The following is a 22,338-nucleotide window of genomic DNA, read 5'->3' as shown; positions in this document are numbered from 1 at the left end:
TTTTTTTTGTGTTTGGGTGTAACTTTAATTTTGTACAAGTAAAAGAAAATGTTTTTTTACTTACCTTTTTTTCATGCACATGTCTATTATCCCGCTAATCTTTATAACTCATGACCAGCTGACTGTGTAAGCTACTTTAAACCCACCATTTATCACTGTCTCCTTGCTATGTCCCCCAAGCATTGTGTAAGTGGCACAGATGATCATTTACAATGTTATAAAATTATTAGTTTGCTATGTATTTATATTCTGTATGTTTTTTAGTTTTTTGTTTTTGCTGCCAAGGCATAAAAGGTCCTGAGGAAGTTTATTGATGTGAAACGCGTCGACCTCTTGGACAATTCAGCAAAGCTAAATGAGTCATTATGAATATATATGGCCTAATGTTTGATGGATTTGTTCCCATGTGGTTTTAACAAATCATTTTAATATTTGTAAGAAAGATTTATATTTTATGTAATTTTTATGTTTGGACTTTTTCGTACCAATAAAGTCTGACATACAAGGTTCTTTTTGAAATTATATATATATATATATATATATATATATATATATATATATTAATTGGCGAATAACATGCACAGGGGTATAAAACGCACCCTAACTTAACCCCCTACGTATAACACGCAGGCACAGTTTTCAGGGTAAGAAAGTGAGTGTTATACGCCAATAAATACAGTAATTGATGTGGTACATTTATAGAAGCCAAATCTTCCTCTTTTTTTAAATTTAAAAAATTAGTTGAATGAATGTGAATGAATGAATGAATGAATAACTTATAAAGCGCGGCGCATGCGAACTGAATCGCTTCTGGGCGCTAGTTGTTCGTGTCTCATGACATCAAAAGAGCAGAGTTTTGATCTGTCTTCTGAAAGTCAGGTGGTTTTCCTCCAATCGAATGCTGGTTGGTAAAGCGTTCCATAGTCTAGGACCCTGAAAAGCAAACCTTCTTTCTCCTTTGGACTTGTATTTGGTTTTTGGTACCCTGACCAGATTTTGGTCGGTGGATCGCAGAACGCGATTCGAATTGTGAGGTTCTATCTTGTCGCAAAGATATTGCGGAGTCTTCCCATGGATGCACTTATGTGTCAGGCAGAGTGCTTTAAATGCAATTCTGTCTTTTACTGGCAGCCAGTGAAGGGTTCTCAACGAAGGTGAGATTGATTCCCATTTTTTTTCCCAGTCACCAGTCTGGCGGCCGTATTCTGAACGACTTGCAGACGGGAGATTTGGTACTTTGGGAGTCCGAGGTACAGGGCGTTAGCATAGTCCAGTCTGGAATTCACGATTGTTCCCACCACGTCTGCTACGTCTTCTTTGGGGATAAATGGAATAAGTCTGCGTAGTAGGCGCAACAGATGGTGCGCTCCGCTGACTACTGACCCTATTTGTGCGTCCATTGTCATGAAGGTGTCGAAGATGACCCCGAGACTTTTGACTTTGGAGCTAGGGGTGATGATTTGGCCCAGAATGGGCGGCGGTGTCCAGGTTGTTGCCAGTTGACTCTTTCGGCTGGCGTGAAACATAAGGAGTTCTGTTTTTGAACTGTTGAGTTTAAGATAACTCTTAGTCATCCAGTTTTCTATCAAAGAGAGACATTTCTCTAAGCTGGGATGATGATCCTTTTTGTTGCAGATGCGAAAATACAGTTGCGTATCGTCTGCATAAGAGTGATAGAGTAGTTCTTGGCTACTGATAATATCAAAGAGAGGGCGAAGATAGATGTTGAAAAGCACCGGTGACAGGGGGGATCCTTGGGGGACTCCACATGACACCGTGCGCTTTTCCGACGTGAAAGAACCCAATTTAACTGTTTGTGATCGGTTTTCAAGAAAGGAAGAAAACCATGGTAAATTACCTTCTGCGACTTCTGCTACCTTGGCTAGTCGCATCAGTAACAGTTTGTGATCTACCGTGTCAAAGGCTGCGCTTAGGTCCAGCAGAACCAGGAGACAAGATTCTCCTTCGTCTGCGGCCTCGAGGGCATCGTCCCATATTTTGAGTAAGGCCGTTTCTGTCCCGTGTCCGGGACGGAAGCCTGATTGTAATGGATCCAGTAGATTGTGGGTATCTAGATGCTGTTGCAGCTGTTGTACCACTACTTTCTCCATTATCTTGGAGAGAACATTTAGGCCTGTTATGGGACGGCGGTGAGTTGGGTCCTTGGGATCCAGGTTAGGTTTTTTCAAGATGGGCTGGATTGTGCCCTCTTTCAACAGGGATGCCACTGTGCCTTCCTTAAATGACTGGTTTATAAGCTGTGTGATGGGTTGTTCCAGGTTGTCGGCACATTCCTTCAGCAGTTTGGTGGGGATGATATCATTGGGCGATGTGCTGTTCCGCAAAGCACCAATGATATTTGGTGCTTTCTGGAGATCGGTTCCAGAGTGAACTTTGTTGATTGTAGAGCGTTTCTGTGGGCGTTTTGTGGTTGATTGACGGTGGGGTTGAGGGGGGTATTGTTTTGCAGAATACTTACCCGGATTCTTTCGATTTTGTCGATGAAGAAATCCGATAGTTCATTACAGAACTCTTGGGTGTCTGAATTGGGGACTTCAAGACATCCCGGATTCATGGTCTGGGTGACCATCTTGAAGAGTTCTCGGGGGCGGTTCATGGCGCTGTTAATCGTCATAGAAAAATGATGTTTCTTGGCTTTGAAGATTTCTTTATGATCTTGGGGCTGATTTACCAAGCCTTTACTCCATGACTCATGGAGTAAAAGCAGGAGTAGCAGCCGTTTGGTCATTTACTAAAGAAATACGCTGCTAGTGCAGTGTATTTCCCTAGTTACTAATGTGCTCCGTGCGCCCAGGAGAGGGTGCATTGTGCACCAGTACAGACCTGGCGCACGGCACATTAAACTGTAAATTGCGGGGGTTCGGGCGGGAGTTTATTAGGGGGGGAGGTGGGGGGATGCAGGGGAAGTGAAGTGACATGTGTTTTGAAGTGTTTGGCGGGCCGAATTGAAAGGGAAAGTGTTTTTTGAAAACAGATCCCCGTACGCTTGCACAGTGCGCCTGAACCTCGGGAGGTTCATTTGCATACTGGGCATGCGCAGAGAGAAAAGTCAGGGATTCCCGTGCGCCTTGTCAGTACGCCGTGAAAATCTTGGTAAATACCAAGCGGCGTACCCGTGAATGCGCTGCGTGACGCGGCGCACGGGAATCTCCGAGCTGTTTTCAGCCCTGAAGGGGAACTCTGCGCCAAATTTCAAACTTGAAATCAGCGCGGGTCCCCCTCCAGGGCTACATTAGGCTCTTAGGCTTGGTCCGGAACGTGAGGGGTTAAACCCGCGCCGATTCGGCGCGGGGGTCCCCCCCAGATCCAAACCAAGCCCTCATCCCAAGCATGCAGTCTGGCCCGGACAGGAATGGGGGCGGGGACGAGCGAGCGCCCCCCCCCCCTCCTGAGCCGTACCAGACCGCATGCCCTCAACATGGGGGAGTGTGTGCTGTGGGGGAGGGGGGCACTGCCCCCCCACCCCACAGCACTCTTGCCCCCATGTCGATAGGGACAAGAGCCTCTTCCCGACAACCCTTGCCATTGGTTGTCGGGGTATGCGGGCGGGGCTAATCGGAATCTGCGAGCTCCCTTTAATAAGGGGGCCCCCAGATGCCGGCCCCCCACCCTATGTGAATGAGTATGGGGTACATCGTACCTCTACCCATTCACATTGGGGAAATGTAAAGTTAAATAAAACACCACACAGAATAAAATATTTTATTAATCTGCTCCGGAGCCCCCCCTTTCTTCTTTAGCTCTCTTACAAGGGGGGGGTTCTTCTCTCCCGATCTTCTGCCGGGACCCTGGGCTTCGGTGATTTCTGCCGGGGGAGGGCGCCATCCCTCGGTCCTCTCCGGAGCCTTCCGCCGGATGCCCCCACCCCATTTAAGCTCTTTTTCATTAGGGAGGGGCATCCGGACTTCGGGGTCTTCTGCCGGGGGATGGCGCATATCCCCCGGTCTTTCCGGTGCCTTCCGCCAGGGTTCCGGTCTTCCTGGTCTTCTGCCGGGGGTGCGCCAACTCCCCGGTCTTTTCTCTGCTCCCTCTTCTGCCTGGCTCCCCCGCGGAGCCAGGGCTTTCTTCCGTCTTCTTTCTTCTCTCTTCCTTCTTCTGCCTGTCTCCTCCGGGAGCCCAGGGCTTGTCTCCGCTGTCTTCTTCCTTCTCTTCAATTGGATGTTGACACGACGAGGTTCCGCGCTGACATGCCGTGTCAGCGACGGGCATGGACTTATATAGGGTAATGCCACCATGTGACCTCAACCCATGTGACATCACATTCCCTGGGCATGATGGGAATGTGATGTCACATGGGTTGAGGTCACATGGTGGCATTGCCCTATATAAGTCCATGCCCACTGCTCAGACGGCATTCCAGCGCCGGACCTCGTCGTGTCAACATCGAATGGAAGAGAAGGGAGAAGACAGCGGAGACAAGCCCTGGGCTCCGCGGAGGAGACAGGCAGAAGCGGAAGGCATCGCAGAAGCCCGCGGGTGTCGCCCCCCGGCGGAAGACACCGTACAAGCCCGGGACCCTCCCCCAAAGGCAGGAGCCTCCCTGGTGAAGGGGGTCCCGGTGAATTACGTCGCTGAAGACGGGGGGGTGCCAGTGCACCCCCCCCGCAGAAACCGTCGTGGAAGCCCGGGACCCTCCCCCAAAGGCAGGAGCCTCCCTGGTGAAGGGGGTCCCGGTGAATTACGTCGCTGAAGACGGGGGTGGGGTGCCAGTGCACCCCCCCCCCGCAGAAACTGTCGTGGAAGCCCGGGACCCTCCCCCAAAGGCAGGAGCCTCCCTGGTGAAGGGGGTCCCGGTGAATTACGTCGCTGAAGACGGGGGTGGGGTGCCAGTGCACCCCCCCCCCCCCCGCAGAAACCGTCGTGGAAGCCCGGGACCCTCCCCCAAAGGCAGGAGCCTCCCTGGTGAAGGGGGTCCCGGTGAATTACGTCGCTGAAGACGGGGGTGGGGTGCCAGTGCACCCCCCGCAGAAACCGTCGTAGTAGCCCGGGACCCTCCCCCAAAGGCAGGAGCCTCACTGGTGAAGGGGGTTCCGGCAGAAGATGGCGAAGCCCGGGGCCTAATGGGGTGGTGGTGGGGGGCCCCGGCAGAAGACCCCCGGCTGACTAATAAATTAATTTTTAAATGTGTGTGGTGTATTATTTTTTTCCATTTTTTTCCCCAGGTGAATGGGTAGGGGTACAATGTACCCCATACTCATTCACATAGGGTGGGGGGCCGGAATCTGGGGACCCCTTTATTAAAGGGGTCTCTCAGATTCTGATAAGCCCTCCGCCCGCATACCCCGACAACCAACGGCCAGGGTTGTCGGGAAGAGGCTCTTGTCCCTATCGACATGGGGACAAGAGTGCTTTGGGGTGGGGTGGCAGTGCCCCCCTCCCCCACAGCACACACTCCCCCATGTTGAGGGCATGTGGTCTGGTATGGCTCAGGAGGGAGGGGGCGCTCGCTCGTCCCCATCCCCATTCCTGTCTGACCAGACTGCGTGCCTGGGATAAGGGCTTGGTTTGGATCTTGGGGGGGACCCCACGCTATTTTTTTTTGCGCGGGTTTAACCCCTTATGTTCCAGACCAAGCCTAAGAGCCTGGTATGCACCTGGAGGGAACCCACCTTATTTTTTTTTTGGGGGTCTGGAGTTCCCCTTCATGAACAGCGATATGTCATTTACACATGTCAGTCCCACCCCCCCCCCTACAGTTAGAACACACCCAGGGAACATATTTAACCCCTCCCTCGCACCTAGTGTTAACCCCTTCCCTGCCAGTGGCATTTTTAGAGTAAGCAATGCATTTTTACAGCACTGATCGCTAGAAAAATGCCAATGGTTCCAAAAAAGTGTTCGATGTGTCCGCCATAATGTCGCAGTACCGATAAAAATCGCTGATCGCCCCAATAACTAGTTAAAACAAAAAAAATAAAAAATTTGTAGACGCTATAACTTTTGCAAAAACCAAACACTAAACGCTATTTGCGATTTTTTGGAACCAAAAAGATGTAGAATACGTATCGGCCTAAACTGAGGGGTTTTTTAGTTTTTAGAATATATATTTTTGGGGATATTTATTATAGCAAAAAGTAAAAATAATTTTTACATATGTGGGCGGGACTTACGCAAGTCCCGCCCACATATATAAACATCGTTCAAACCACACATGTGAGGTATTGACGCGTGCGTTAGAGCGAGAGCAATACTTTTACCACTAGACCTTCTTTGTAACTATAAACTGGTAACCTGGAAAAAAAAGAAAAAGGTCGCCTATGGGGATATTCACGGAATTAATTTTGGCCCCATTGCAGGAGTGTTTCCAATAGTAAAGCGTGACATGTAAGGTATCTATTTACTCAGTGTAACATCATCTTTCACATTATCCCCAAAAATTGGGCTCACTTTTGTGTTTTGTTAATTTTTAACCACTTGAGCCCGGACCATATTTCTGGTCAATGACTGGGCAAGTTTTTGTGATTCGGCACGGCGTCGCTTTAACTGACAATTGCGCAGTCGTGCGACGTGGCTCCCAAACAAAATTGGCAACCTTTTTTTTCCCACAAATAGATTATTAAATGTGCGTGTTTACTTCTGTCTTTAACACCTCCCCTTCAGGCTGGAAAGCATCAGATCAGGGGAAACAAAAAAAAAAAAAAAAGCTCTCATTCCATTGCAGCTTGGTTCCTACATGTGTGATGAACTGAGCATGCTCAAACACTTAGAAAAAAAATATCCTTTCTTTTTAAAAGGTGAAAAACACTCCTTGGATGCTCATAGAGCGTGGTTTGGGTTAATTGCAGGTGTGCCCAATTACAAGCTCACCCAAACTAGAGACTGCAATTTGTTCATGTGATTTCAATTGCTTCATTACTAACACTGTTATAAAAAGCTTGGATCGATCAGTCCTCAGCTGCCCTCAGAAGGGGCAGGCTGGCAGAAATGCTGTTGCTAAACACAAATGTGGTTTGTTGCATGGGTTTTGTTTTATTTTGCCAATGGTTTTGGTTTATTTTTAAATGATGTTCACTTTGATGTATTTGTCTATGTGGCCTTATTTTATGAAAAATGTGTGAAGCTATGGTTATTTAGAATTTTGAAATGTATTTTTGTTTGTTTGTCTTTTTTTGCTTTCCTTGTTTTGTTGACCAATAAAAATTACTTTAAAATTGTTAAGTTTGTCTTTTGTTACTTTTTCATGCTACATATGTTGACAGCTGCAGCTGAAATCGGTTTGGGCCTAACAAATTATGTGTGTCTAAGCTTCTTTCCTGGTGTGTAATCATGAAATGTTTGCCATGTTTAATCTCGAGGAAATTAAAGACAGTGGTAAGTATTTTCTTTTTTCTGCAGTGGTCCTCAGCCCTCAAGTACCCCCGACAGGACATGTTTTGTGGATTTCTCTTATCAAGAATTGCTGTCCAGACTGTCTTTTAAAGCACATGTGCAAGATGAAGGAAAACCTGCAAACATGGCCTGTCTGGGGGGGAGGGGGGATTGCTATTGGTGGACAGGCTTGACGTGCTGATTTACAGCACTGTGCTTAAATCTAGCGCAAGGCAATCATATTCAAATTGTGGGTGTTTGAGGGAAGCCAAGTGAGTGTTAGAACCCCTGCTTGTGTTTATTTTTTTTGGGTTGAGCTTTGTGTCCCTTTTCTTAAAATTGGCTTCACTTCCTGTCACACAGCTGAACAGGAAGTGAGGTTAAAACCCTACCAGTGTCTTTTCTTGGGGACACAGGTCAATCTAACTAGTGTCCCCATTAAGCAAATTGCACTCCAGCACTGCTGTGTACACCCCAAATCATGGGTCTTCAAACTACGGCCCTCCAGTTGTTCAGGAACTACAATTCCCATCATGCCTAGTCATGTCTGTGAATGTCAGTGCATTACAAGGCATCATGGGATGTGTAGTTCTACAACAGGTGGAGGGCCGTAGTTTGAGGATCCCTGCACCAAATGATTATTTAGTTTGGGGTTTAGTAAAGGCAAAGCCACTCTGCAGTACAAGCATAGTTGCTGAAAATCAGAGAGGAAGCACTGATGGTTTTAACATCCAATCCTGTAGAAGCAAAGTTGTTTTGTTTTCTTCCTTGCTTTGCACTTGTAGTGCAAAGTGGATTTGCCTTTAGTAAATGGACCCCAAAGTCCAAGATCCCTAATAATTTGGGGTGTAGACAGCAAAATGCTAGAGTGCAATTTACATAATGGGAAACTATTTAGATTGATCTCTGTGTCCACAAGAAAATATATTAGTAAGGTTTTACCCTCACTTCCTGTTTGGCTATGTGACAGGAAGTGAATGAATTAGAAAGGGTGAAGACACCTCACAAATGTTGTCACTATCAGGGGTGCAGACATCCCCAAAAAATGAGCAGATAATACTTATTTGCAAATTAATAATTTTTTAGTTAACATTGGGTGGGGTGCTCTAACACACACATTCCTACATATTAGCAACGCTCTATCCTGGCCTATTGGCATGGTTATATTTTCTTAGGGCTCTCAATAAAACTCTATGAAATTTGTGCTTAAACTAGAACCAGGGGCGGACTGACAACTCATGGGGCCCCTGGGCAATAGAAGATTATGGGGCCCCTCTGGCTTACAGATGACCACCACGCCAGGAGGTAGTGCAGAGGCGGGCAGCTAAAATCTTGGGATATTCACATTAAAAGCATGTCATTTTCGGACATATCAGGGACAGATCTAAAAAAAACACAGATTTTTACATACTGTCCCTGGTTTTACTGAGCCTGGCAACCCGGATGGGGCCCCCTAGTGGCATGGGGCCCTCGGGCAGTGCCCGAGTGACTCAATGGTCAGTCCGCCCCTGACAAGAACTATAATCAACAAGTTTTATTTTCTTTCATTTTGGATAGAGTGAGGGAGGGTTATAGGCCCTGTCAGTTTATTTTGTATTATCTGTGTCCAATTGGGGAGATTTGCCTTCACTTCCTGCCCCATAGCCAAACAGGAAGTGAGAGAAAAACTATGCAAATTAACCACTTCCCGCCCAGCCTATGGCCGATTTACGTCCGGGAAGTGGTTACACAATCCTGACAGGACGTCCTGCAGGATTTCATGCCGCAGGCGCCTGTGGGGGCACGCAGCGCGGCGATCGGTGATGCGGGGTGTCAGTCTGACACCCTGCATCTCCGATCTCGGTAAAGAGTCTCTCACGGAGACGGAGACTCTTTACCACGTGATCAGCCGTGTCCAATCACGGCTGATCACGATGTAAACAGGAAGAGCCATCGATGGCTCTTCCTCACTCGCGTCTTACAGACGCGAGTATAGGAGAGCCGATCGGCGGCTCTCCTGACAGGGGGCGTTCGCGCTGATTGTTTATCAGCGCAGCCCCCCCTCGGATCACCACACTGGACCACCAGGGATGCCCACCCTGGACCACCAGGGTGTGCAAAAACAAAAAAAATATAGAACAAAAAAACAAAAAGCATTAAAAAATAAGAAAAAAGATGCCAATCAGTGCCCACAAATGGGCACTGACTGGGAAAAGCAGTGCCACCCCACAGTGCCCATCCATGCACAGTGCCCACCTATCAGTGCCCACCTGTGCCACCCATAAGTATCCATCAGTGCCACCCATAAGTGCCGCCCATAAGTATCCATCAGTGCCACCCATAAGTGCCGCCCATCTGTGCCGCCCATGAGTGCCCATCAGTGCCGCCTATGAGTGCCCATCAGTGCCGCATAGCAGCGCCGCCAATCAATGCCACCTCATCTGTGCCGTCAGTACTACCTCATCGATGTCCATCAGTGCCATCTCATCGGTGCCCATCAGTGCCGCCATATCAGTGCCCGTAATTGAAAGAGAAAAACTTATTTACAAAAAAATTAACCTAAAAAAAGAAAAAGGTTTTTTTGTTTCAAAATTTGCAGTCTTTTTTTAGTTGTTGCGCAAAAAAAAAAACGCAGAGGTGATCAAATAACAACAAAAGAAAGCTCTATTTGTGGGGAAAAAAGGACGCCAATTTTGTTTGGGTACAGTGTTGTATGACCGCGCAATTGCCATTCAAAGTGCGACAGTGTTGAAAGCTGAAAATTGGCTTGGGCGGGAAGGTGCGTAAGTGCCTGGTATGGAAGTGGTTAAGGGAATCCAGTGCCCCCCCAGAACTAGTGTGTGGGTCCCCTGAAAATTACTGGGCGGGGTTATACAAAAACAGGGTGTGACCTTGACAGGAAGGGGTGGGTCATTTTTCTATTAGGAGGTGCAGATATGTAGTCAGGCCTAGGGCAGAACCAAACCTAAATATACTACTGCATATTAGGGCTTATTTAGACCGGAACCGATTTACAGCGTGTTTTTATATTGTGGGAGGAAACCCACGCAGGCACAGGGAGAACATGCAAACTCCATGCAGATGCTGTCACGGGCGGGATTCAACCAACGACTCTTTTGCTGCTAGGTCAAAGTGCTATACACTACACCACTGTGCTGAACGAACATGATTGCAGCTGAAAGCATGAGAACTTTTTTTTTTTTTTTCAATACCATGCTTTCCAGCCTTATTGACCCCGCCTCTCTCCATAAAGAGGACCTGTCACACACTAGTCCTATTACAAGGGATGTTTACATTCCTTGTAATAGGAAGAAAACTGATCATTTTTTTATTTCAGTGTAAAACATTATAAAACTAAATAAAAATAAATAAGAAAACCCCCAAAAAATTTTTTAAAGCGCCCCGTCCCGACGAGCTCGCGCACAGAAGCAAACGCATACGCGAGTAGCGCCCGCATATGAAAACGGTATTCAAACCACACAAGTGAGGTATCGCCGCGATCGTTAGAGTGAGAGCAATAATTCTAGCCCTAGACCTACTCTGCAACTCAAAAAATGCAACCTGTAGAATTTTTTAAACGTCGCCTATCGAGTTTTTTAAAGGGTAAAAGTTTGACGCCATGCCACGAGCGGGCGCAATTTTTAAGCGTGACATGTTGGGTATCATTTTACTCGGCGTAACATTATCTTTCACAATATAGAAAAAAATTGGGCAAAATGTATTGTTGTCTTATTTTTTAATTCAAAAAAGTGATTTTTATCCAAAAAAAGTGCGCTTGTAAGACCGCTGCGCAAATACGGTGTGACAAAAAGTATTGCAATGACTGCCATTTTATTCCCTAGGATGTCTGCTAAAAAAAAATATATAATGTTTGGGGGTTCTGATTAATTTTCTAGCCAAAAAATTGTGATTTTCACATGAAGGAGAGAAGTGCCAGAATTAACCCGGTGGGCAAGTGGTTAAAGTACTCATGGCTATAAAGAATAGAGTCATTGCTCATTAAAAAAAAAAAAAAAAAAAGGGGGTCCCTCCAAATTAAATTACCAGGCCCTTCAGGTCTGGAATGGATATTAAGGGGAACCCCGCCGTAAAAACCCAAAAACAAAAAGACGTGCGGTTCCCGGCAAATATCCATTCCAGACCCTTCAGGTCTGGTGTGGATTTTAAGGGGAACTCCACCCCAAATTGAAAAAAAAAATGGCGTGGAGTCCCCCTAAAAATCCACACCAGACCCTTATCCGAGCACGTTGACCTGGCCGGCCGCAGAAAAGAGGGGGGGACAGAGTGCGGCCCCCCCCCTCTCCTGAACCGCACCAGGCCACATGCCCTCAACATGGGGAGGATGTCCCCATGTTGATGGGGACAAGGGTCTCATCCCCACAACCCTTGCCCGGTGGTTGTGGGGGTATGCGGGCGGGAGGTTTATCAGAATCTGGAAGACCCCTTTAACAAAGGGGACCCCCAGATCCTGACCCCCCCCTGTGTGAAATGGTAATGGGGTACATTGTACCTCTACCATTTCACCCCAAAAAAATGTCAAAGTGTTAAAAATGACAGTAGCCGGTTTTTGACAAATCTTTTAATAAAATCTTCTTTTCTTCTTTCCTTCGAGTTTCTTCCGCTGCTTCTTTCTTCTCGTCAACATCTTGCCCGACGTGTTCTTCTATCTTCTCCGTCCGTCCTTCCGCCTTCTGGTCCCGCATCTTGCCCGTTGTCTTCTCCGTCCGCCTCCTCGTCCGCATCTTGGGTCTTCTGCGGTCTTCTTCTCGGTCCGCCGCCTTCTCGTCCCCTGCGTTTGAATTTGATTTGGCCGCCGTTTTCCCGCTCCTGGGACCCGCCCCCCTCTGACGCCACAAGTAAACTCCTTAGAAGGTCATGTGCGTCAGAGGGGGGCGGGGTCGCAGAGCGTCACACAGCGGGGGAATTCAATTTCAATCGCGCCGCCCGGAGAAGAAGTTCCCGCCGTGTCACACTCATGTGACCCCGCCCCCCTCTGACGCACATGACCTTCTAAGGAGTTTACTTGTGGCGTCAGAGGGGGGCGGGTCCCAGGAGCGGGAAAACGGCGGCCAAATCAAATTCAAACGCAGGGGACGAGAAGGCGGCGGACCGAGAAGAAGACCGCAGAAGACCCAAGATGCGGACGAGGAGGCGGACGGAGAAGACAACGGGCAAGATGCGGGACCAGAAGGCGGAAGGACGGACGGAGAAGATAGAAGAACACGTCGGGCAAGATGTTGACGAGAAGAAAGAAGCAGCGGAAGAAACTCGAAGGAAAGAAGAAAAGAAGATTTTATTAAAAGATTTGTCAAAAACCGGCTACTGTCATTTTTAACACTTTGACATTTTTTTTGGGGTGAAATGGTAGAGGTACAATGTACCCCATTACCATTTCACACAGGGGGGGGGGGTCAGGATCTGGGGGTCCCCTTTGTTAAAGGGGTCTTCCAGATTCTGATAAACCTCCCGCCCGCATACCCCCACAACCACCGGGCAAGGGTTGTGGGGATGAGACCCTTGTCCCCATCAACATGGGGACATCCTCCCCATGTTGAGGGCATGTGGCCTGGTGCGGTTCAGGAGAGGGGGGGGGCCGCACTCTGTCCCCCCCTCTTTTCTGCGGCCGGCCAGGTCAACGTGCTCGGATAAGGGTCTGGTGTGGATTTTTAGGGGGACTCCACGCCATTTTTTTTTTCAATTTGGGGTGGAGTTCCCCTTAAAATCCACACCAGACCTGAAGGGTCTGGAATGGATATTTGCCGGGAACCGCACGTCTTTTTTTTTTTTGGTTTTTACGGCGGGGTTCCCCTTAATATCCATTCCAGACCTGAAGGGCCTGGTAATTTAATTTGGGGGAACCCCTACACATTTTTTTGTTTGTTTTATGAATGAATCCCTTTAGAATTGTCAGAGCCGACAATTCATTATAGCCGCGTGTGAATTTTTAAATGACTTTTTTCCTTCAGAATGTCACTTTGTGCAGGGGGAGTTCTAAGTGCGGGAAAAATGCGCTATTTCACATGCTGACATTACACCCCCCCTAGGTACGAAATTTAAAGGAATATTTCACTTTTATTGTTTCACTTTAAGAATTATTAATTTCACTGCTCCCGAAAAAACGGCCGTTTTAAAAAATAAAAAAAACATTGATACATGTTCCCTGGGGCAGGACTGAGGTCCCCAAACACTTTTTAGGACAAAACTTGCAGATTAGCCTTTAAAATGAACACTTTTGATTTCTCCCATAGACTTCTATAGGGAGTTCGGCGCGGCTTTACATATTAGTTTCAATGCGCCGGCTGCTACGCTGGTTCATGCGCCCAATTAAGCCTCCACCCGGAGTACTAATTAATGCATGAACCAGCGCAGCGCACATAGCTTAGTAAATCAGGCCCAATGTATTCAGTCAGTGTGTGTGTTTCCTACAGATGGATCCAGTAATGGGAACCCACCAGAGAGATGTCCCCGTCCTCTGTATTCCCGGGATTCCACACAGGAAGGTCACACCATCCCCCACCATCATCAGGTAGATGAGGAACAATCGCTGATAGTATCATTAGGATCTGTACATTATCTGCATTGTTACCATTGATGTCATTTTTATTCTATATTCAGAGTGGAAACCTGAGAGATCCTAAAGTTGAGGTTAAAGAAGAGATAAAGGAGGAGGATGATGAGGATGGGGTGATGAAGGAAGAACACACCATCCCCCACCATCATCAGGTAGATGAGGAACAATTATTGGTGGTTATGATTTATACACAAACATGTTTATTATAATGAATGTTTTATTATATATTCAGAGTGGAAACCTCGGGGATGATAATATTGTTATTAAAGAAGAGTATAAAGAGGAGTATGAGGAGTATGGAGTAATGGAGGAGTTTTCAGAAGGACACAAGGATATGATGGAGCCACCTAATACCAGGAACCCACCAGAGAGATGTCCCCGTCCTCTGTATTCCCGGGATTCCACACAGGAAGGTCACACCATACCTCCTTATTTAAAGGTTGGTGGATTGGAACATCTAGAACATGGACTGGTGGAGATGATGTGTGGATTTTGTATGTAAGTTTATATCTTACAGATGATATTCTCTCTCATTCTCTTGATTTAGAGTGGAGATCCAATCGATATAGAATTTGAGGTGAAATCAGAAGAAGAAGAGACGTATGTGAGGGATGATCAGCAGTCTATGGAGGAGGATGGAATAACGGGGACATTTATAGAGGAGGACACTCCTACAGAGATCAGCACAGGTGGGTCATTAACACTAAATCCATTCCTCCACCCATACTGCTCACTGATTGGTCCAGAGTAGGGCGGGGACTGGGTGATATCAGCCTATAATCCCCTGGTCACTTTCCTGAGCTGTGTTCCCCGTCCTGTATTCCTGTATTTCTCTCGGATAATCTTCCTTCTCTGTGCTGCAGACACAATTTATGTCTCTAGACTGGATTTATGGAGATTCTGGGGTTCAGCTGGCAGCAAAATGTTGATTTTCACCATAGGGTTTGCTTGACCTAGACACCTGGGGTATGTACCTTGGGTCTTCTGCCCCATGCCCGGGTCTAGTGAGATCTCTGACAGAACAATTCTCCCGGGTTACTTGCTCTGTTATTTGCTGGCTGTGCCGGGTGGAGGGATATGTCTGTATAGTCTCAGACCCAAGTCACTGAGTGCAGTCTCAGGAGATGGGAGGCAGCGGTGTGGGATCTCTGCAACTTGTCTCCAGTAATCATTTCACCCACCACTGATTACTGAATACCAATATCATGAGTCCTAACCCCTGCACTATATACTCTATGTTGTACATTACATACTCCTGACCTCTGCACTATATACTCTATGTAGTACATTACATACTCTTTATTATCTCTGAACAAGAACGTTTGGAGAGCCGGTTTAGGGCCAGGACACATTTGAGTAGATGCAATGACAATTGTCAGACTCCGAGACTTCTATAGGTAGACTGCTATACAGTGGAAGGCCTCCAGCCGGACACCACTTCTGTATAGGTAGGACCGCTGTCTCCTATGGTAACAAATCTTGTTACAGTCACTAACGCTAGTTCTACATAACTCTTGGTAACACAGAATAGTTCTCTTCTTCTCACACAGTCTCTCACTGCAGATCTTCTCTCCCTGAGCTCCCGGTCTCTCACTAGACTTCCAGTTTCAGTGGCCACTGAATCTCCTGAGCTCTTCTACAACTAAATCACTGTATATTCCTCAAGCGTCACCCCCGCTATCCTGCTGGGCCCCTGGCTTGGCACCTGCTGAAGCTTTCCCACTTCTTCACTGTCCCAGGCTGGTGAGAAGATTGCTCTGGTACTGGCTCCAGATTACTAACTGTAGTCTCCGGTAACAAGGTGGATGGTCCCTTAGTGGCGACAGCTTCCCCTCCACCTCCGACAACAACTGGTTCCCCGTTCGGCTGAATCTTTACTCTCGGTTGGAATCCAATCCTGAAGTCCCAACCCTGCGCTGCTTCTCTTGCTCCTGGATGGGCCTCAGGCTTCCGGCCTAGCAAACCGGGCGACATACCACACGTCCACCCAGACAGCTGTCCAGGTGGCACAGAACCTCCTGATCACCGGGCTCCACCCAAATAAATAGGCTCTCCCAGGGACCAAAGAAACCCCTGTCAATTTGCTGAGGCACCCCATCCATTCATAATCCGACCTTGCGACAGAAGAGAAAAGGTGCAGTCATCCAAAGTTAGAGAGGAATCAGTAGATCTCCTAACAATAAGCAAGGGTAACTACCACCTGGGAAACGTTATTAGTCACCCTTCCTATACACCATGGTGCTACATGTTCATTACATACTCCTGACCCCTGCACTATATTCTCTATGCTGTACATTACATACTCCTGACCCCTGCACTATATACTCTATGTTGTACATTACATACTCCTGACCCGTGCACTATATTCTCTATGTTGTACATTACATACTCCTGACCCCTGCAATATATACTCTATGTTGTACATTACATACTCCTGACCCCTGCACTATATACTCTATGCTGTACATTACATACTCCTGACCCTCGTCCTATAATCCCCTCATCACTGTCACTCCTATAAAAGACAGTTCTCGTTGTTTCCTCACTCTCTGACTAAGGTCCATGAATAAAGAAATTATCTGGTAGGAGATCAGAGGAGCCATTTACTAGTTACCTTGAGGGGAGAATTGTAAGATCCTCAGAGACAAAGCTGCCTGATGTGGGCGGAGTCCTGGTTTAGGGGAACCAATCGGCTCATGTCTAGTAATAATCTTTGTATCTCTATTTTAGTAGATGGACGGGAGATGAGGAAAACCTCAGAGGATTGTCTCACTTTGTCTCCAGACTGTAAAGTAGAACATGAGGACATCACACAGTATAGTCCAGGAGGAAACCCGACTACCTCAAATGTCCATCCGACACCACACAGTGTAGATGGACCATCATATTCCTCTTATCCTGAGGAACCTCAGACTGTGCGGGACGGTGCCGGACCATCGTATTCCTCTTATCCTGAGGAACCTCAGACTGTGCGGGACGGTGCCGGACCATCGTATTTCTCTTATCCTGAGGAACCTCAGACTGTGCGGGACGGTGCCGGACCATCTTATTCCTCTTATCCTGAGGAACCTCAGACTGTGCGGGACGGTGCCGTCCTTCCAACAGAGAAGAGATTTTCCTGTACTGAGTGCGGGAAGTGTTTCCGTCTTAAATCCAATCTGAATGAGCATAAAAGATCTCACACGGGGGAGAAGCCGTATTCCTGTCCTGAGTGCGGGAAATGTTTTTCACGGAAGACAAGTCTTTACATACATCAGAGATCTCACACAGGGGAGAAACCGTATTCCTGTCCTGAGTGCGGGAAATGTTTTTCAGAGAAGTCCAGTCTTTCGGCACATCAGAGATCTCACACAGGGGAGAAGCCGTATTCCTGCCCTGAGTGTGGAAAATGTTTTTCACGGAAGTCCACTCTTTCCGCACATCAGAAATCTCACACCGGGGAGAAGCCGCATACCTGTCCTGAGTGCGGGAAATGTTTTTCAAAAAAGTCCCGTCTTTACATACATCAGAGATCACATACGGGGGAGAAACCATATTCCTGTCCTGAGTGCGGGAAATGTTTTTCAGAGAAGTCCAGTCTTTACAAACATCAGAGATCTCACACAGGGGAGAAATTGTATTCCTGTCCTGAGTGCGGCAAATGTTTTTCAGAGAAGTCCCATCTTTCCAGACATCAGAGATCTCACATGAGGGAGAAGCCACTTTCCTGTCCTGAGTGAGGGAATTGTTTCTCACTGAAGTCCTGTCTTTTTGTACATCAGGGATCCCACACGACCCTCGAGGTGTATTGGTGCCTTGAGTGTAGACATGTGCATTTGTTTTTGTCAGAATTTCTGGTATTTTCATTATTGTTTTAACAAATGAAAACGAACATGCAGAATCCAAAATCCGAAAGATCCGACATAAAAAATGCTTTATTTTCGTTTTCGTTGCTACAACAGTTCGATATAGATAGGAGATTCGATATGACGCTGACAATAGCAATCTGTGTCTATCGAACCTGTAGTCGAATGTGCCTAACCTTAACTCTATTAGTCCAAGATTATTCTACATATAGGGGAAAGATTCAACATAGAGAGAATAGATTCAACATTATAGAGACAGTGTTGGGGTAGAGTGTAGACCATTCAACATGAACGACGAAGATTAGACGAAGTAGCGAAAAACATAGAAACTTTGAATCTGTCATTGAAGGCTTATGGTGTCTGTCAAAAGTTCTAAGAAGATTCAACAAGCAGCTAAACTGTACGACGCCGCAATCGTACATTTCCAGTCAAATGCTCGGCCCGTAGGCTATAGAAGAATTCTAATGTTGGTTGACTAGTAATAATAATTTATAAATATAATTATTACCAGTGTCACACAACATTAGAATTCTTCTATAGCTTGTAGGCGGAACATTCGACCGGAAATGTACGATTGCGGCGTCATACATTTTAGCTGCTCCGTCGAATCTTCTTAGAACATTCCACAGACACCATAAGCCTTCAATGACAGATTTGACCTTAATTAATTCTGATTTTCAGACGAATGCATTTTTCAATGAAACAAAATATATAAAAAGGAATTTCAGGCGTAACTACATAAAAAAAAAATTCGGACGAAAAAGAAATTCCAAAACTTTTTTAGTGTGCACATGTCTACTTGTGAGTGCGGGAAATGTCTTGTATATGAATGTTGCTGGACATGTGGGGAAGAAGCACACCCTGATATACACCTCAGATATACTCCACGGCTGATCTTCATCATGTAAGAAACACTTCATAAGGAGATCAGAGATCACCAAAGACATGGATGAAGTGTTGTACTGTGTTGGCCATTGATAGCAGTATAAAAATAAAAATGGAGTCATTACCTCTCATTGGCTGAGTACATTTTGTGGTGTAATATTTCACAGACATTTAGAGGTCTGTTTAAAAAAAAAATAGTTGAACGGTTATGACCGGCATTCACCCAGCTGTGATGAATATTGGCCGTATTTTATTTCATACTCTGATTTCCTTGACTCCATCTAGTGACCATAATGCAGTATTGCACTAATTGAGGTATTTCAGGAAAAATACCCGATTATGGCCACTAGATGGAGCTGATGATCATAGGAAATCACTGTGTTAGATCACAGCCAGAAATTGTAACAGCTGGATGAATGATTGTCACATTAGTCCAATAAATTCTTTGAGAAACAGATGTCTTATTTCCCTTCATCAGACATGTCTTCATACTAATACCTGAGATCATACTCATACACTTATCAGTACAGTACACACTGAAGGATAGAACTTCAATAAGACAACACTATTACACTAACCATTGAATTAAAATGAGAAATACTATGTTTGGACTTTAGATGGCGCTAAGTATAATAGCAATTATCTCCAGCTAGTGGCAAATGTAGTATTATCTATTTGAAATCAATGGAAATTATTCGACCAGCAAATAGCCAATTAAACTCCATTTTCCCCTCATTCACACAGAAGGAATGTACATGTATTTTCACCCGGAAAATTGCTGTACAATTATTTCTGACTAGACTCCTAAATGTCAGGAGACGTTTATATAAAGATGGGGGGCCAGATTCACAAAAGAGATACGATGGAGTATCTCAGATACACCATCGTATCTCTGATTTTTACTGGTCCTATCTATGCGCCTGATTCATAGAATCAGTTACGCATAGATAGGGCTGAGATCCGACAGTGTTACACTGTGTTACACTGTCGGATCTTTTTTTTGATTTAAAAATGGCGCCGGGGGCGTTCCCGCTGATTTACACTGAATAATATGTAAATCAGCAAGATACGCGAAATTCACGACCGTACGCGGACCCGACGCGGTGTTCTTACGTCGTTTCCGTAGCGCGGTACCCGTCGTATACTTACCAATGCTAAAAGCAGGGGTAAGTATTGTTAAGTATGGCCGTCGTTCCCGCATCGATTTTGAAATTCCCTACGTCGTTTGCGTACGCCGATTCACGAACACGCGCGTCGCAAGTCCCGCTCACGTCGCAACCACTGACGTCCTATTGACGTCAGTGGGAGCAATGCACGCCGGGAAATTCCCCGGACGACGCATGCGTATTTAAATCGGCGCGGGAGCGCGCCTGATTTAAATATGACACTCCCCTAGCCGCGGAATTTGAATTCCGCTGGGGGAGTTAGGATCCGCCGTCGCAAGTTTGGAGGTAAGTGTTTTGTGAATTTGACACTTTCCTCACAAACTTGCGAGGGCGGATCTTAATTCACATAGGTTACACGGATCTAAAGATCCGCTAACCTTTGTGAATCTGGCCCGGGAAGTATGGAGCAGATAAATGAATAGACCTCCTAGCAATGTTATTACCAGTCTGCAGCTAGGGGGAGCTCTAATGTGTGAGCACAGCAGAGTGATCCCATCTAGCTCACATTAACCCTTTCACTGTCAGAGATGTTTTTGCACATTTTGGGCCTGAAGATTAGATAAAACCCCCAAACATATATTTTCTGAAAGCAGAGGCCCTGGAGAATAAAATGGTGGTGATTGTTAAGGTGTTCCTCGTACACAAATGTCACCTTCATATCCGGGTTTATTTTCTCCTTTCCCCCATTTTCTATTGTGTGATCTTTTCTACAATACTTTGTTATAATAATGTAACACGTTGTGTTTTGTATTGTACACAAATTAATGATGACTCCGCCTCCACATTCCAGACACGTCATTTTCCTGACCAATCAGATTTCTTCCTTTACTATTCCCTGATTTTATGACTGCAATCTTGTTATAAGTAACATTATAATAAAAAGTTTATTGAATGAAGAAAAATGCAGAGTGTGTGTGGGTGTAATGATGAAAATCTGTGATATGAAACATTTCTCATCGGTGACACTATAAAAGTCTTTACAGGTCATCAGTTTAGAGTTCGGGGTCATTATTCTCACCATCTGCAGAGATCTGCCTTGTTCTGCACTAGGGAAATGCACATCTGTGCAAGACACATAGATAACAATTGTTTTCTATGTCTGGTTCACACCCAAACCCGTGTGTGATGTGCGGGGCGGAGCTGTGTGGGGTTATGCAGCATGTCTGCAGTTTTCCGCACCTAAACTGAAGGAAACTGACAGCGCCGCTCTGCACTCCATGTGAGAGGAGAGTCGTGTGTTCCCACAGATAAGAGAGGGCAGCAGGAGGAATCATGGTGGACAGGAGCATGTGATCAGTGTGGTGGGGGAAGGGGGGCAATTATAAGAAATTATCTCCTCTGCGTCTCTCCCTGCAGCTGCTGAAAGCTGCTTCTCCTCCTCTCCCTCCTGCAAGTGTTTAGTGGCTGCCAGGAGAGAAGCCAAGGAGATCGGTTCTTGTAATTGCCCCCCCTTCCCCCACGCAGATCACATGTTCCTGTCCACTATTTGATTCTTCCTGCTTGCCAGCCCCCATATGCCCCAAGTGCTGTCATTTCCCCTCCTGCCAGCGGCTGTAAACACACAGGGGGGTGTTTCAGGCTGGAGAGTGGGGGAAGGGGCCATTAAATATGTCATTTACCAGCCCTGGTGTACTGTTTCTAATATACTTCAGGCAGGCAGGTGATTCAGCTATCTGCAGTGTATTTAGTATTTAACTATATATCCCGGCTTGTGTATATAGATATATATGTATACATATATATATATACACTGCATCCTGTGTAGCTAGATCTGACTGCAGGCCATTCCTGGTGTTAGTGTATGTAACTACACTTCCAGGCAGGCAGGCGATTCAGTGATATACAGTGCATATGATATATATATACAGTCTCCTACATATATATCAACTGCATTATAGTCCAGCCAAGCCTATACCTGACTGCAGGCCATTCCTGGTGTAATTGTTCTAGTAAACTTCAGGTGGTGTTTTGCTAATCCATTTTTACAGCACATCTGGAAGGCCACCAAGGAAAGGCAGACACTCAGGCCGGGTACACACGGACAAACATGTATGGTGAAAGCGGTCCGTCGGACCGTTTTCACCATACATGTCTGCCAGAGGGCTTCTGTACGATGGTTGTACACACCATCGTACAGAAGTCCGCGCGTAAACAATACGCGGGGCGTGTCCGCGGTGTCGCCGCGTCGATGACGCGGTGTCGCCGCGACAATGACGCGGCGACGTGGGCGGCCCGCCTTTAAAATGCTTCCACGCATGCGTCGAAGTCATTCGACGCATGCGAGGCACGGCGGGCGGCTGGACATGTACGGTAGGTCTGTACTGACGACCGTACATGTCCGAGCGGGCTGAATTCCAGCGGGCTGTTTTAAAACAAGTCCAGGAATATTTGTCTGCTGGGAAAAGGCCCGGCGGGCAAATGTTTGCTGGAATTCGGCCCGCTCGCGCCCACACACGACCAAACATGTCTGCTGAAACTGGCCTGCGGGCCAGTTTCAGCAGACATGTTTGCTCGTGAGTATGGGGCCTCACAGGCCACTAAAAGAGGGCAAACAGTCTCTGTT

This window comes from Rana temporaria (assembly GCF_905171775.1).
Source record: "Rana temporaria chromosome 4 unlocalized genomic scaffold, aRanTem1.1 chr4x, whole genome shotgun sequence".
NCBI classification, from domain to species: Eukaryota; Metazoa; Chordata; class Amphibia; order Anura; family Ranidae; genus Rana; species Rana temporaria.
The sequence above is the reverse complement of the archived record's forward strand: the minus strand, read 5'-3'. Positions refer to the sequence as shown.